The sequence below is a fragment of the Natator depressus genome, chromosome 3 (assembly GCF_965152275.1).
Source record: "Natator depressus isolate rNatDep1 chromosome 3, rNatDep2.hap1, whole genome shotgun sequence".
NCBI lineage: Eukaryota > Metazoa > Chordata > Testudines > Cheloniidae > Natator > Natator depressus.
This window is the reverse complement of record NC_134236.1, coordinates 77,973,853-77,990,851: the sequence shown is the minus strand read 5'-3', so window position 1 is coordinate 77,990,851 and position 16,999 is coordinate 77,973,853.

Genomic DNA, 16,999 nt, shown 5'->3' with positions numbered 1-16,999 from the left:
TTTTGATGTGCCCTTCTTGGCCCCATTTAAAACAGATCACCCTCCCTAGTGAACCTTCAAATGGTGGGATACTCAGGGCTTCAGCCTGGCATGGCCCCCAAGTTCTGGCCTTCAGAGAATGGGGTGGGCAGTAAGCTAAGACCAGCTTTCAGCATTAGGACTTATCTGTCAGAGGTGAGGCTGGTCTCCATCCTGTGGCCTCGAAACAGCCATTATCCCTTTGGTTAGCCCTCATTGACTTAGGAGAAGCAAGCTCTGTCCTCCCAGGCTGGGTTGGTGGAGCATCAGCCTCAAAATAGTTTTCGACTAACCTCACTGCTTCTTCCAGAGCCTCTGGTTGGTGTCTCTGTACCCATTCACACAAAGGAGTGGGGAGAGGCCAGAGGAACTGCTCAAAGACATTCTACCTGCTCATCCTGGCCTCAGGCCTCATCCACTTCCAGCCAACATCCTTGAGACTCTGAGCCAGAGCTTGAGGCCAAATAGTTGCCCTTTGAAACAGCGATGCTAAATCTCTTCACTTAATTGCAGCTGATCAGATATCACCACCTTCACCATTGGATAGTCAAAGGCAGCCTCTGGGCCCTGTTAGCAGCTTGTGGTTCTCCGGCCAAAAGAGGTGCTAAGCAGATGGTCCATGTCTTGGGGTCCCAGCAGGCCTAGGTGGCAAGACATTTGAAGGTCTCCAGAAAAGCCTCTGGGTTATCATCTGGTCCCATCATGGACAACACAGGGCTTCTGGGCCAACTTGTCCGGTCCACCCTAGCTCCAGGCGGGGATATAGGGGGTGGAGTCATCTAGGTGGGTGACCAAATCAGTATGTCTAGCTGCTGTTGCTGGGTGGCTGTTTTGTCCAACATCCGCTGGCTGTATTGTTGAGCCATGGCCTAGGCTTCCTGCTGTTGCCACTTGCAGCTTGTTTTGCCATTGCCGTGTCTGTAACAACTGTCGTGTCAAGGTCTCATCTGTGGTTGCTGCTCCTGTGCCGCTGCTTGCTAGTCTAAGGCATCAGCCTGCTTTTGAGCTAGCAACTGGAGTGCTTCCTCCATCTTAAACCTTGCATATCTGTGCTATGGTTCTGTGGGAGCAAGGGCACAGCAAGATTCCCACTTCTGGTACCACATGTGAGCTGGTGTGTTGGTGCAACAGTGCCCCTTCTGGACATATAGAGTGTTGCACCTGAGTTCACTCAACCTGGCAGGTCTGTCAGTCAGTTCCTGGAACCCAGGGGGTCTAAAAAAACCCCTCTGTTCTTAAGTCTCTCAGGGGTTGGTAGCGCAACCCAGGCCTGTCCACTCTACTGGGTTCCAGCTCACGGCCCTTAAGCTAGCCAGGCAAAATCAGGATTCAATGACTCCAGCTATGCTCTGAACTCCTTCCTACCTCCCTTGGTTTCTGTAGGGTCTTCAGCCTCTTGATCTGGTCATCCCTTCTTAGGTGCTGTCTCTGAGTGGTTTTTCAGCAGCTTGCTGACAGGAGTTCCCTTCTCCAGCCTGCTCACTCCTCTAGCAGCTGCCCCACCTTGTCTGCTTCCTAGCTCTTTTATCCTCCCAGCTGCTGTGAGGCTGCCAATCAGCAATGGCCATCCGGACTTGCATTAACCCCTTGGTACCTGGCCATCGTGGGGTATATACACTTCATGACAAGCATTCTATAAGCACAAACTGTTATATTGTTAATTACTATTAATTATTTCTGGTGTCCCACAGGCCACATCACATACATACTCCTTGCTACAAAGTTACCCACCTATCATCTGGGGTGAAGATAAGTAAAGGACATTAATCAGCATAATCTTAATTTTCCCAAAGTATTTTACATATCCCTTTCCTTTGTATGTGCTCTGCAGTAAACAGAGAGCCATTCTGCAGGCTTCACATATGTCATAAATATAAAGGGAAGGGTAAACACCTTTAAAATCCCTCCTGGCCAGAGGAAAAACCCTTTCACCTGTAAAGGGTTAAGAAGCTAGGATAACCTCGCTGGCACCTGACCAAAATGACCAATGAGGAGACAAGATACTTTCAAAGCTGGAGGGGGGAGAAACAAAGGCTCTCTCTGTCTGTGTGTGATCTTTTGCCAGGAACAGAACAGGAATGGAGTCTTAGAATTTAGTAAGTAATCTAGCTAGATATGTGTTAGATTCTGTTTGTTTAAATGGCTGAGAAAATAAGCTGTGCTGAATGGAATGTATATTCCTGCTTTTTTTTTTTTTGTCTTTTTGTAACTTAAGGTTTTGCCTAGAAGGATTCTCTATGTTTTGAATCTGATTACCCTGTAAGGTATTTACCATCCTGATTTTACAGAGGGGATTCTTTTTACTTTTTCTTCATTAAAATTATTCTTTTAAGAACCTGATTGCTTTTTTCATTGTTCTTGAGATCCAAGGGTTTGGGTCTGTGTTCACCTATGCAAATTGGTGAGGATTTTTATCAAGCCTTCCCCAGGAAAGGGGGTGTAGGGTTTGGGGAGGATTTTGTGGGGAAAGACATTTCCAAGTGGGCTCTTTCCCGGTTATATATCTGTTAGACGCTTGGTGGTGGCAGCGATAAAGTACAAGGGCAAAAGGTAAAATAGTTCGTACCTTGGGGAAGTTTTAACCTAAGCTGGTAAAAATAAGCTTAGGGGGTTTTCATGCAGGTCCCCACATCTGTACCCTAGAATTCAGAGTGGGGAAGGAACCTTGACAACATACATGTTAAAACAGCAATTAACTAGCAACATGAAATGTATACTTGGAAAAAAACAGTGTAACTTAAAAAAGGTTAACTGAATGTTTCTTTGCTTTTCAAGCATCACTGTTTGCATCAAACTGGGTTTTATGGGTTTGGTTTGGTTTGGTTTGGTTAGGGCTGGGCAGGGCAGGGGTTGAGGGGGAGACTGATAGGGCTTACTCTTAAATAGAAAAAGAATTTAACAAGATGACCTGGAATGCCTATGTCCTGATTCACCATTGCACTACACTGTACGTATAGTAATTTATACCAATACAAAGTGCGAGGATAAAATGCTGTTGTGATTTACTAGCATTTTGTACCCACTTTGCACAGCTCTAAATGACTACGCGAAGTGCAAGACAAAGGAGAACCAACCCCCTGGAATCTGAGGACAACCCCCAGAAACAAAGTAATTCTTTATGAGAAACAACATCCAATCTAGACTGAAAAGCATGACAGCTTCCCAGATTTACCAGAAGCAACAGAGCATGGCCTCTCTCACATCCATTCTTTCTTCCAATATCCACTTGCTTTGTCTTAGTACTAAATGGCTGCATCTCGTGCTCCGGACTCAACATTCTCTTAAGTCCTTTGATAAGAGCACGCAATTCAGACATATGTAGAAACAAACCTGACAGCATGTATTTATAATAGGGATAGGGGAGGAGCCAGCACATCATATCCAGACTACTACTTAAAAGTTGGACACTTTCATTTCTGTCCATTCTTTCTTCCTGATCAAGACACACATCCAAGTAGGAAGAAGAGGAAATTATGATGTTCCACTCTTCAGATCTCTTATAATTAAAGTAGATCAAAATGGAAAAAAAAGAGGAAAGAGGATGTACTGAGATGTTATTTGAGAGAGAATCAAGCCAATGCAGAAACAAAGTGGCATGAAAAATGGCTTATATCTGCAATAATTTCTCAGTAATCACCATACATAAGCATGGCAATCAGTTAAAAAGTAGCAGGGGCTCTTTTGAATGTTTGCCCTAACTTTTTAGTCGCTTATTTATTTTCATTTGGAAATCTGCAAATTTCCATAAATAATCACAAACTTTCATGTAACTCCCTGCATTTTACAATAGATAAAACTGTGAGTCAGATGGTTAGAGAAGGTTCAGGTTTTTAAGAAGTCGATTGTCCCCCAGGTCTTGCATATATAACAATGGAGATAATAGCTTCATGTAGATTTGCCTATGGCAAGGGAAAGCCAGAGGAGCCATTGCCTTATACTGTCTTAAAATGGCTGATCCATAATAAACAGAAGACTGGAACAGGTGGGGAATATATCACCTATATGGTACGGATATGAAACTGTGAGAAGCATCTGCTGAGGTTAATCACATCAAGTTTTTTTCAGTAGAAAAACCTGGTATGCAAAAATGAGAGCAATTGCTACTCCCGCACCCTTCTATACAGCCCTTGCAAAGCAGGTAAACTGCAGTGAACATTTGCAAAGACAAAGTATGTATAATCTTGCACTTCAGGCAACTATCAGTTGAAACTTTCCAATTGTGTGTGTCTACAAATATGGAAGCCTCTTATTGCATGTAAGTGGCTGGTAGTTTCAAAAGTACCTGATTGACCTGGGAGCATAAGTCCCATGGATCCAACCTATGATCATAAAATCATAGAAATGTAGATCCGGAAGAGATCTCAAGAAGTCATCAGGTCCAGCCACCTACACTGAGGCAGGACCAAGTAACCAAGACCATCCCTAACAGGTGTTTATCCAACCTATTCTTTAAAAAAGTCAATGACAGGGATTCCACAATCTCCCTTGGAAACCTGTTTCAGAGCTTAACCACCATTATAGTTAGAAATTTTTTCTTAATATTCAACCTAAATCTCCCTTGCTTCAGATTAAGTCCATTACTTCTTGTCCTACCTTTAGTGGACATGGAGCACAACTGATCACTGTCCTTTTTATAACAGTCCTTAACCTATTTGAAGACTTTTATCAGGTCCCCCTCAGTAATCTTTTCTCAAGTCTAAATATGCCCAGGTGTTTAACATAATCTCGTAGGTCACTGTCATTTTTGTTTCTCTCCTCTGGACTCTCTCTAATTTGTCCACATCTTTCCTAAAGTCTGGTGCTCACAATTGGACACACTACTCCAGGTGAGGCATTATCAGTGCCAAGTAGAGCAGGGCAATTATCGTCCAGGTCTTGTATACATCACTCCTGTTAATATACCCCAGAATGATATTACCCTTTTTGGAAATGCATCATATTGTGGACTCGTATTCAATTTGTGATCCATTATAACCCCCAGATTCTTTTCAGTCGTACTACCACCTAGCCAGTGAGAACCCATTTTGTAGTTGGGCATTTGATTTTTCCTTCCTCAGTGAAGTACTTTACACTTATCTTTATTGAATTTCACCTTGGTGAATTCAGACCAATTCTCCAATTTCCAAGGTCATTTTGAATTCTAATCTTGACTTCCAAAGTGCTAGCAACTCCTCCTATCTACATTGGTGTCATCTGCACATTTTATAAGTATACTCTCCACTCCATTATCCAAGTAGTTTAATGAAAATATTGAATAGTACCTGACCCAGGACTGACTCCTGTGGGTCCCCACTAGATTTGCCCTCTCAGTTTGACAGCTGCCATAAGTGCAACAGAGAGTTTGACAGAAGACCATTGATCACTACTCTTTGAATGCAGTTTTTCAATAGTTGTTCACCCACCTTACAGTAATTTCATTAAGACTGCATTTCCCTAGTTTGCTTATGAGATTATCATGTGGAACTGCATCAAAAGCCTTACTCAAATCAGGATCTATCAGGTCTACTGCTTCTCCCTATCCACTAAGTCAGCACCCCTTCAAAGACAGAAATTTGGTTGGTTTGGCAATATTTGTTCTTAACAAATTCATGCTGATTATTCCTTATCACACCATTATCCTATAAAAGTGTGTATGTGACTATTTAAATGAACAAATAAGGATATGTGACAAAGTGTGATATGGCTAAGAAAGTGTGAAAAATTCAGTGTGTGTATCTATGTCATTTCATCTGCTGCTATGCAAAGTTGCTTCTTGATCTCACTTTCACCTCCTAGATTTTGTATGCTTCCTGAAGGATGAATACTTTTGTAACTTCATGTGTTCAGTTATTTTTAGAGCTGTTTGGAACCTTTTTGGCTAAATTAAATTTTTCTGAAGTGTACTTTTTCATGTTTTGCAGAGATGTGTTGGTTTCGACTGAGTTTTGGTCAGGAAGATGTTTTGGGTCCAGGATTCTCTGGACCATTTCTGAGCAGAGAGAATATAAGATACCTGAATCAAAAAGCTCAGCTTTTCAATCTTGAAGTGGACATTTTGACACATTCCATTTTGTGAAAACATCCGAAAGGTTTTGATTTTATTCCAATGCAGAATGAAAACAATTTTCAAAACATCAAAAGTTTCCACATAAAAAGATTGTCATCCTCTGGGCAGCTCTTTGTATTTCTCAGATACTCTTTTATTGGCCACCAAGATTCTACATTCAAGTTATTTCTTTATCTGTGAAAATTTACTCACTGTAAATGCTCTCTTAGGCTGCTTTCTGTTAGCATGTTTAGTATAACAGGTTGAGGTAATTTTCTACTTTTAAAGTTCTGATAAATGAAGGTGGGGTAGCTCCCTTTTATAGACACTCAGCCAGCCAGTTAGCTGTAAAATCCCTCTTGGTGTCTGTTCTCTGCTTGCTTTACCTGTAAAGGGTTAGCAAGCCCACAGGTAAAAGAAAAGGAGTGGGCACCTGACCAAAAGAGCTAATGGGAAGGCTAGAACTTTTTAAAATGGGGAAAAAAAAACTTCCCCTTTGTCTGTTGTTCTCCAGAGAAGGAGAGAAGGAGAAGCAATGCTATAAGTAGGAATGCTTTGTAAGGCTTGAACCAGGTATGAAAATTCATCTTCCATACCTAGAAGAAATTATTGGACAGGGAATTTTTAAACAGATGCGATCAGGTTAATTTCTTTTTTTGGCTTGTGGACCTCATCTGTGCTAACCCCAGATGCTTTTGTTTGTTTGTAACTTTGAAGCTGGACCCCAAGAAAGCTATTCTTGGTACTTGATTTTTGGAATTGCTCTTTTAAAAATCTAGCAAAAGCCTAAGTTCCAGATGTATTTTCTTCCTTTTTGTTTCTAATAAAATTTGCCTTTCTTAAGAATTTAAGGATTGGATTTTTGGTGTCCTAAGAGGTTTGTGAATGTTGTTTGATTAGCTGGTAGCAACAGCTAATTTCCTTTGTTTCCTTTCTCAGCTCTTTCCCAGAGGGGGATGAAAGGGCTTAAGGGTACCCCACAGGGAGGAATTCCCGAGTGCTCCTTCTTGGGTTGAAAGGATTTTTTGCACATTTGGGTGGTGGCATCATTTACCAAGCCAAGGTCAGAGAAAAGCTATAACCTTGGGAGTGTAATACAAGCCTGGAGTGGCAAGTATTAGTTTTTAAAATCCTTGCGGGCCTCCACCTTCTGCACTCGAAGTGCCAGAGTGGGGATTCAGCCTTGACAAAAGTGAAGTCAGGGATTTAACTACATAAGCCACATTTGTCAAATTTGGGTGCCTAAAGTTAGATTCCTGAATCCACACTTAGATACCTAAATAAAAGTGGTCTGATTTTCAGTGGTGATGAGCATTTAGAACTCTCAATGACTTCAGTAGGATTAGGAATCCCCAGCACTTCTGAAAATCAGGCCATCTATCTAATCTAATCTATCTATCTAAGGATCTTATATAGCCCCATTATAGTAGTATCTGAGAACCTCACAATCTTTAATGTATTTACTCTCTCAAAATTCCAGTGAGATAGGAAACTATTATTATTATTATTATTCCTATTTCCAGATGGGGAACTGAAGCACAGAGAGACTAAGTGACTTGCCTATGGTCACATTGGAAGTCAGTGACAGAGCAGGGAACTGAAGTGGGTTTCCTGAGTCCCAGGCTTCCACAGAAACCACTAGACTGTCCTTCCTCATATTTGGATGATAAATACAGATTTGTGAACTTATTCGTGTATCTGAAGAACAAGAAAGTTGCTATATTTTTGTCATGATTCTGGTTCATGTAAAACGTGAAATATATTTGGAAACTGCAATTACCTAAACATACCAGAAAGTTACATAATGTCAGTTGTTTACACACAATTCAAAACTCTATGTCATGTTATGGGTGTGATCATTACCCAGATGGGTGGAAGAATAAAGGTCATAACTTCTTCATCTTTCATCCTGCAGGAGGAATTGATGGTTGGGAGAGAAAGAGAAAATCATAATTTTAATAATATAATTGAGGCCTGAGCCTCATCAATTGTAAACCAACATAGCTGCCTTGATTTCAGTGATTAGACTCTTGGAATATAGTGAAGCTTTATATTGTAATGTCATCTGGGTGTTCTTGAAAATATAATCCTTTACTAAACTTGTTATTTTAAGGAGATTCAGCTGCTTGTATCAATTAATGCTCTTATTTATTCACTCCAGCCATAGCTGAAGTGGAAAACATAAAATATCCTTATTGTTACAACCGTTTTAAAGAGACATCTATCCCCAACTTCTTTTCTGGAGAAGTCCTGGCACTCAATATATTCTCAGAACATTTTGTAAGTTTTTTGGAGAAATGTATGCCAGAAAGTTGAACTAAGAATAAGGTCTCATATTGATGATTTTGATATGAACATGATACTCAATATTTTATATAACATGGATACTGGTAATCCATCTCCTCTACCATAAATGGTCTTGGGACTTAAAATATCTGGACTGCACAGCTGAAAAAATTGCCACATCATCAGTGAAAGCAATCCATCTCCCTCTGGTTTTCTCATAAAAATGTTGTTGATCTGCTGAGATGAATACATTGATCAGCTTGATCTGTAGCTCTATCGAATTATGATTGTTAAACGGACAGAACATTTTAAATAAAGTGGTAAAGATATTATCATTTGCTTTAACACCAAGACTAAAATTTTGCACTTCAGCAAAATCTTTCCAAAAAAGTGGTGGTGGTTGGCTGATGAGGGATTTTTTTTAGTTGACATTCAAATGGCTTCAGACAGCTGTAGGCAGCCCATAAAGCATAAAATGGCATTTTCCCTAATTCTATCATCAAAAGAAAAATGTCTGAACATATTCTCATTGCTCTCTCTGCCTCCAATCTAAATTGCTCCAGATGTCAGATTAACATGACTAGAAAAGAAGGAGCAATGGGCTATGAGCATTTTGAAGCCTCTTGTGGTATACAGGTCTTGCGGCTAAGGCTGCACAAGGGCTGAGAGGCAGAGCTGGAAGTCTCTCCTCCAGATGTTTTGGATTATGTTCCCTGATTCCACAGCACTTAGACTCACCCACACAAATCCTCCAAGGTAGGGAAGCCTCTTTCTATCTCACCGTTCTGCTCCTCAGTTAGAGATGAGTTATTCAAAATGGCTGTGAAACTGAAACCAATTTTAGCTCAAAGAAGCAAATCTCTGGCTTTGACTACATCTGCACTTTCAGAGGCCTGTCCCGTACAGGCACTGCACATGTAGCTACACAGCACAGTGAAAGGCTCTGACAGTGGGGATGCAGCAGGGAACATGGGCAATTTAGAAAAATTAATCCAAATTAACTAAAGGTGTGAATTTAAAGTGAATTAAACGAAACCAAATTAAGGGCACTTTAATTCTGAATAAGAGTGTCTACACAGGAATTTAATGCAGTTTAACTGATACACTTTAAATTCACACCTTTAGTTAATTTGGATTAATTTTTCTGAATTCCCTGTGTAGCCAAGGCCTAAGAGAAGACTATAATCATCATGAAAATGTGTAGTTTTTGGACATGTAATCTTGGGGTCGGGGGGGGACGACATTATATATTACACACTAAAAACTATGTTAAAAGAATATTTTTAAAGTTACAAAGTCAAGCACTCAAAAGTTAGGAAATGCAACACATCTTTGATGCTTATGAATTATGATAGTCTTTAATTACATGATCATATTTTTTTCCCTTCCAGGATGCCTTCCTCATCCAGAGCACAGGATGGATCTGCTTTAGAGATGAATTACGGCTGTGTAGTAAAAGAGGCTGTGGTCTGTAGAACTTTACCTCATTTGCTGCTGAAGTTGGAAGCATGAGTGAAAGTGTATCACAAATGAGGCAGGGGTTTGCCAGGAGAGAAGGGATGGTCTCATTGTTGAATGCGACCCTGGAGAACTGGATTCTACCCCTGCCCCAGAGTTCTTGTGTGATGCTGGGCAAGTCATTTAAACCAGACTTTTCACAGGTGGCTTCTCTGTCCTCCTCATTTTCTGGGTGCCCAACTTGATACCCTGGGGCAGGGCCGACTTTATGATTTATGGGGCCCACCACCCTATGCAGTATTATTAAACTGGTGCCCCGATAGCATCCCGAGCTTGCATGTTTATTTTAGATAAGGGTGGTCTTTTGAAGGATTTATTTAAAAAACTATATGTCTGAAGATCCAAGCATTTAAGGCTAAAGATGAATACTCAGCTCGTGTACCTAAAAATCTATGCAAGGATTCTTTAGAGATGTGATTTTATAATCTTCAGCAACATATGAATGACATATTTTTAAAGCAAATTTTAAACTAAGGTCCTGTAGACTAACATGTTCTGAGTAAATATTACAGTAATGCCCAACTGTTTTTGTCAGTAAATTCAGAAACTGACAGTATATATCTGGGGGTTGGCAAATGCCTGTTAAATGGCTTCGTTATCACTTGAATGGCTCTTTAACAGTTTCAGTGTTGAGCTAATAGGTCTGGCAGGCTACTTTCACTTTTAAGTACTAGGTCTCCTCCGGAGGAAGACTCACCAGTCTCTAAGGTGCCACAAGTACTCCTTTTCTTTTTGCGAATACAGACTAACATGGCTGCTACTCTGAAACCAGGCTGCAGCAGCCAGCCATGGTGGGAGCCTGCAGGAAGGGTCAGAACAGGGATAGAAAGAGGCGCTAGGACCCAGAGTGCCCTACACACTAGGAGTCTTTAAATGATGGAATGGAAGAAGTTTTCTCTCTGGTTTTGTGGTTGGTCATTGCATGGTATACACAGCCTATATAGCAAGAAAACCTACTGTTCTGAGATCCTTGCAATGCCTTCACCTAAGTAAGTAAATCAAGGCATCCTGCACTAGGAACCTCTTCGCTTGTATTATTTATAGTCTTTATTTTAAAAGTACAGTGTAATATCTTGTTACAGGGTTATGTCAAATTGTACATTAAAACAGAATGTTGGTGATGTCAGTTTTTATATGAACTGCAGTATAGTTAATTCTGTACCACATTTAATCTGTTTATATTCCATGTTTCTATTATCAACATGTCTGCTTGGAGTGTTTTTGTTGTACTGTATTTGTTTTCAGTGTAGTTAAATTGCTAATGACATTTTATTGCCTTGAAATTTATCAGGGTACCAGTGCTGTGACAGCTTTTGAGATAAATTCTGCAAGACTCAATTTATTCAAAAATATCACTAAAAAGTGGTTTATAATTGGAGAAGTGCTTTAAAAATCATAATAATGTAAAAACCCCTATAAATTAAAAGTATCCTCATGCCTTTACTTGCAATAATTTTGCAATTTGAGGTACCATCACAAAGTATAGTAACTCCAAAACAAAAAAATCTTAAGCACCCAGTGCTGCCGTCCTATATTAATACAATTGAATGGAAAACAAAATGACCCAAATAAGACTGCTGAAAGTTTTAGAAAATTGATGCTTTGTGTCCATTTAAACCTCTGCCTTATAATAGTGAACTATTGAAAATGTAGTACTGTGATACTCATAATGTGCATTCTTTCTGCAATGGCAACTATTATGACTACCTATAATCCATGTGATGGGGTAGTAATTAGAACAATACAAAAAAAATCATGAATGTGCTCCAATGCTAGGTCAGAATAAGATATAGATGAATTAGTTTGACCACCAGGCAGTTTGGATCATTACTAGTTATTTGACTGTTACCAGATGAGTTGTTTGCAGACTGCAACATCAGATATGGCAAGTCACTGTATCTTCACACTGAAGTGCTCTACACATTTTCAGAAAATAACACTCAAGAAAATAATCACAACAATTTATAACATAAGCACAGTGTGTTCTATTTTCAGCTTATGCAGACCTGCCTCTGGGAGGGCTTGCAGGATTAGGTTTTATATTAGCAAACCCATCAGTCATGTTAACTATAGCTTCTATGGGGTATTTAGTTTTTAAAGGGTTGCTTGTAAAATCTTCCACGAGTTCCTGTGCTTTTCATAGGGAAAATCAAGATAAAATGTATTGCAGAGCAGCAGGCTTATGTGTAATAAATTGGTGTTTCAGTACTGTTTCTATTGGAGACGTGTCCACATCACAAGAGCACAGTGGGAGAGTTGTGCCTTAGACACCTTTTAGTCGATCTTTAGTGCACCCCTCAGGTGACGGGCCTGGCTTCCTGAACCTCACCTCTGGGTGGAACCACATGGTCTAACAAGTCTTAGACTGTTTCTCAGGGCTTCAGCCTCCTGGTTCCCAACCATGGTAACCCAACAGGCCCACTGATGTATGGCACCTGTAAGCTCTTTACCTCTGGAAGCCTGTGACAGTGGCTGACTAGTGACTCAAAAACAGCTTCTTCAAAACAAAGCATTATTTATTCTTTAACCCAAAGGTACATAGCATGCAGAGCAAAGGGCTAACACAACAAAGTCCCATAGACATGTTTCTCCTTACATAGCTCTAAATCTTTCCTTGAAAGCATCTGTAAATTCCTCAGGGGGCAGGGGAATTGGGTTGTCAGACAGAGGTTGACACTCAGATTGACTGAAACACAGAGCCAGAGAGAGCATGCCATGAGCAAGGAAGGCTGCCTACGATGGTGGTTAGCTGGACTGAGAGGAATTTACAAATGCTTTCAAGGAAAGATAAAGATGTAGGTAAGGGGAAATATGTGTACAAGACTCCTATCATAGTGCCTTATCTTTGTCACTGTTTAGTTTCCTGTTGGTTTCTCCCTTATAGTCTCCTTTGATTTAACTCTGTATTCAGGTAGCATAATGTCACATAGGTAACCTGAGTAAAAATACTACACAGCTCTCTCCTGCTCCACATACAATGCATTTGTTAGCAGTGTCCACAGAGAGGCCAAATATAGCTGAGGCAATGGTGCTGGCCTATCTTTTACCCCCAGAAGCAGTTCCTCCACATCAGGAGTAAGGCACACTGAAAGAGCGGTTTGAGGAGTCTTGGACTGCACCTGCCTCCGTTCTACTCTTATGTGCATAAATAGCAGAGAAGGCTCCAAACTAAAATACCAGGTTGAGGTTACATAGGCTTCATTCTTGTCTCATTTATACTAGTGTAATCAGGAGTAACTCCAAGGCAACCAGTGAAGTTTTACACTGATGTAAATTCAATGTGAGAGGAGAACAGGCCTCATCTCTCTGTAATTTACTAAATCCCTTAGATTTATTTTAATAGAGCTTCTCCGAAGCTCTAAGCACTTGAAAAACAACAAATTATATAACACTAAAATCAATAGCATAGTATACAAATTTACCCATCTTTTCCCAAACCATCCCCATTTTTCCAATAAAGCATCCATGAAATCCAATCATCATACAATAACCTCCCCAAACCCAATACCACACCTCAACAGAAAATGTCTGAGAAAATAGACTAGCTTTCTAGCATGTCCCAAATGTCACCAAATCCAGGGTCTGTCAGACCAAGGAAAGAAAGTGAGTTGCAGAAGTAAGGACACCAGTGAGAGGATACATTGCCATCATCCCCCTCTTTCTTAAACTTCTGGAGTGAGTTTGAGCACCTCCACTGAAGATAATTGCACGATACCACATAGGCAGTGAAATGTGGTAGGTCCCAAGCCACTTAGGCTTTTTAAAAGGTCAAAACCAACACCTTAAATTCTTCCAGAAACTAATGGAACCAGGGGTAAGCTATGGCACACTTGTGAAACATGCTCATTGTGTGACTTTTCACAATCAGGCAGCCACATTTTGTATGAGCTTAAATTTTCTAAAACTCCCCAATGGTTTGCCTTCACTGCCAGTTAACTCAGGCTATAACTCACGTGTTGCCCCTAATTCAAGTCTCGTCCACACATAAAAACCCTTAACTTAAGGTGCTTTTAACTAGAGTTGGTTGGCCCTTTGGGAAACAGGCTACCCTCAAGTTAGTGCAACTGATCAGCTGGTCCCATGATCACTCCGCGCAGTTCCAGTATTATTTTGTAGTGTGGCCGCTGTCACTTGAGCTAGACTAACTCTTCAAACAGGGCTACATTAATTCAAACTAAGAACTTTTTAGTTCATGCCCACAGCATCCGCACATGGAAGTTACAGTGCAGCACTTTGCTATAAACTGATATTCACATACCCTGGATTCCAAACTGTGGAGAAGTGCAGACAAGCCCATAGTCTATGTAATGTAGACAAAACCATAGCCTAAAGTATTGCTTTGTGTAGTCTGATCTCAAGAGGTATATCTACACTGCATGGTTGATACAGGAGCTTACATGGATTTTAGCCTTAACCTCTCTATTGTCCACACAAAAACCACCTGTCACCCAGGTTTGCAGATTGGCTTAGCTTGGTAGGTGTATGGGTTACAGCCTACATTCCACTTTAACTTGCAATGGAACCCACCACTTTGTAGTGAGGATGCAGGCTAAATCATTCAAGTGCTAATAGTCCTCCAAGACCATCCCACAATTCCCACCAAAAGACAGACAAGTTCTCCCACATTTGATAGGGAAAGAATCCTAGATGGCTGAGCACAAAAAAAAATGGGATATGCCTCCAGACACACATTGGCAAGTGCAGAAAAAGTAGGACACAATAGCAGGGATAGGGTTTTGAAGTGGGAGTACCTGGTAATCGCTGTAACTTTCCTTAATTCCAGAGGTAGCTGGTCTCTCCATTATACACTCTCATTTCTTGTTTCAGTCTATGAACCTCAGAAGCCACATCCATCTAGTTTCTCCCTATGTTAAAAACTCCTGTACACATGATGTAAATAAACTCATTGTATCTTGTATTCAGATGCTGGTATTTTCTTATTTTATTAGTGTTAAAATCATGGGACCAGATCCTTAGATGGTGCAACTACACTAATCAAATTGCTGGAACTACACTGAAGTAACATCAGCTAAAGGACTGACGGATGGCCCTCAAAGTGATCCTTATTTTCTTTAGTTATGGTTTTATCTGAGCTTAATGCAATTTCCTTTTTGCTGTAGTATTATCATGATCTGTGATCCCATTTTTGTCCAAACATATCAGATGACACCTTATATTTCTGTAATAATCCATAAGGAGCATCAAAAACAGATTTCAAGATGATATCTTTCAGTCCTAACAGTATTATGTTAAATATAGTATGGTACAATGTCACACATAGAAATCAGCATACATGCTGAATATTTTAATTCTAGTAATATATGTATTAATCAATTACCAAAACAACCAAAAAAAACCTCCCCTCAAGCCTCCCCCTACCATATTTAAAATGTCTGACTTAAACCCACAAAAGGAAGAACATCCAGCATTCAGAGCATTCCAATATTAGCTCATCACACTATGAACTGGAATTGAAGAACACATGGTACCATATGGGAAAGCATAGACTGTTCTGAGACTTCTGCAATACAGTGGGTTTTGTTAAGTTTACAACAGCAAACTTAACCAAAAATGTACTTTCAGTCATCAGTTCACAAAATCAAATAATAGAGATGGAAGGGACCAAATATCATCATCTAGAGTAGACCATCTCTCTGTAAATGCAGAATTGGTCTCTATTGTACTTTTTTTATAAATGCACATCTGATACGTTATGGAAAGAATAGCTGCAATAACTCATTGCATTTAAATAGCTCTAAAATCGTTGGCTGGAATTTTACTACCTAATTTCCATTAGCTGCAAAACCTGGCTTGAAACCATTAATATAGAAAAGATACTATGCAAAGAACTGTGCTGGAACCACTCTGCTGAGCAATAGAAAATGTCAAGGACCTGCAGGTTGGTTTCCCATTCGAGGAGAAATCAGTGACATAGACGGTAGTATATTCTTAGTGCAAATTTTTCATTTTACATTGTATTTGCTAGTTTTTGAACAGAGGTGGTCACAAATAACATGCAGGCAATCCTCTCTTTCAGGGGTCTCAGCCAAAATATCAATGACCAGTACCCAAGGAGAAACTGCCTCAAGAATTGACTCTAGTTCGAGAGATTAAGCAGAAAGCAAACTCCCTTGCTGCTTGCCACAGCGCGCCCCAAAATAAATTATATTACACAGTGAACAAGACGACAAGCATTTCTTTGAAGAATGAACAATGCTGACATACGAACAAAAAGAACTTGTAAGACTATATGTCACAGCTCTATCTGGTGATAACTGCCAAAACAGTATCAATGTGAAAGGTACTGAAGATAATATGGAAGAGTAATTTGGAGTAAAAGTAATGGAGATCATCAAAATTAACTAGTTCAGATTAAGAATTTAGGAACTAGTTCTGGCCTCAACGCTCCTTCAGACGCACAGCAGATTAAGAGTCAATGTAAAGAGCTACACACTGAAAGACATTTGCAATGCACAATAACTTTTATCGGTCTGACAAAAACTATGAATAATGCTGCATATTATTGAATGCCATCTACTGGAGCATTATCTACTAACTAACTAAAAATATATAGACAGAACACTCTTATTACATAGTTTCTATGTAATAATATGATAGGAAGAAAGAATCCAGACAGGCAAATTGAGGTCCATTTTCGGTAATAAGTCTCTGGAATTCAATGCAGGGCAAACAGAGCGTTTTGCAACAATCAATAACAGAGGTTCTGTTGATGTATGTAAGGGAACTCTTTCCCAATAACCTGAATTATCATCAACCATAAGAAGATATACTTGATTTCTCACTATGTATAAATTCTTGCCCACCCTTCTGCCACAGCTGATCAGATATTTTGTGCCTCATGAGTTGATTTGTTAGGAATTCATTGCAAGTACTGCAGTGCCTTATAAAATCTTTGACCTCTCCTTTCATGTTTGGCCAGCATAGGACCCTTCTGGCCTTGCATAGTCATATTTCAGTACCAATGACTCTAGCCTATGCAGGCTAGCATGTCTTTGGGTAACATGAACCCATTGTCTTTATAAAGACCACCATTTTGTACTGTCAGTTGTTTCTCTTTATGTCTCTTTTCCTTCCTCTGTGGCCATCCAGTCATAACAACTGTTTTGAGTGCTAGAAGCACAATGTCTGTTT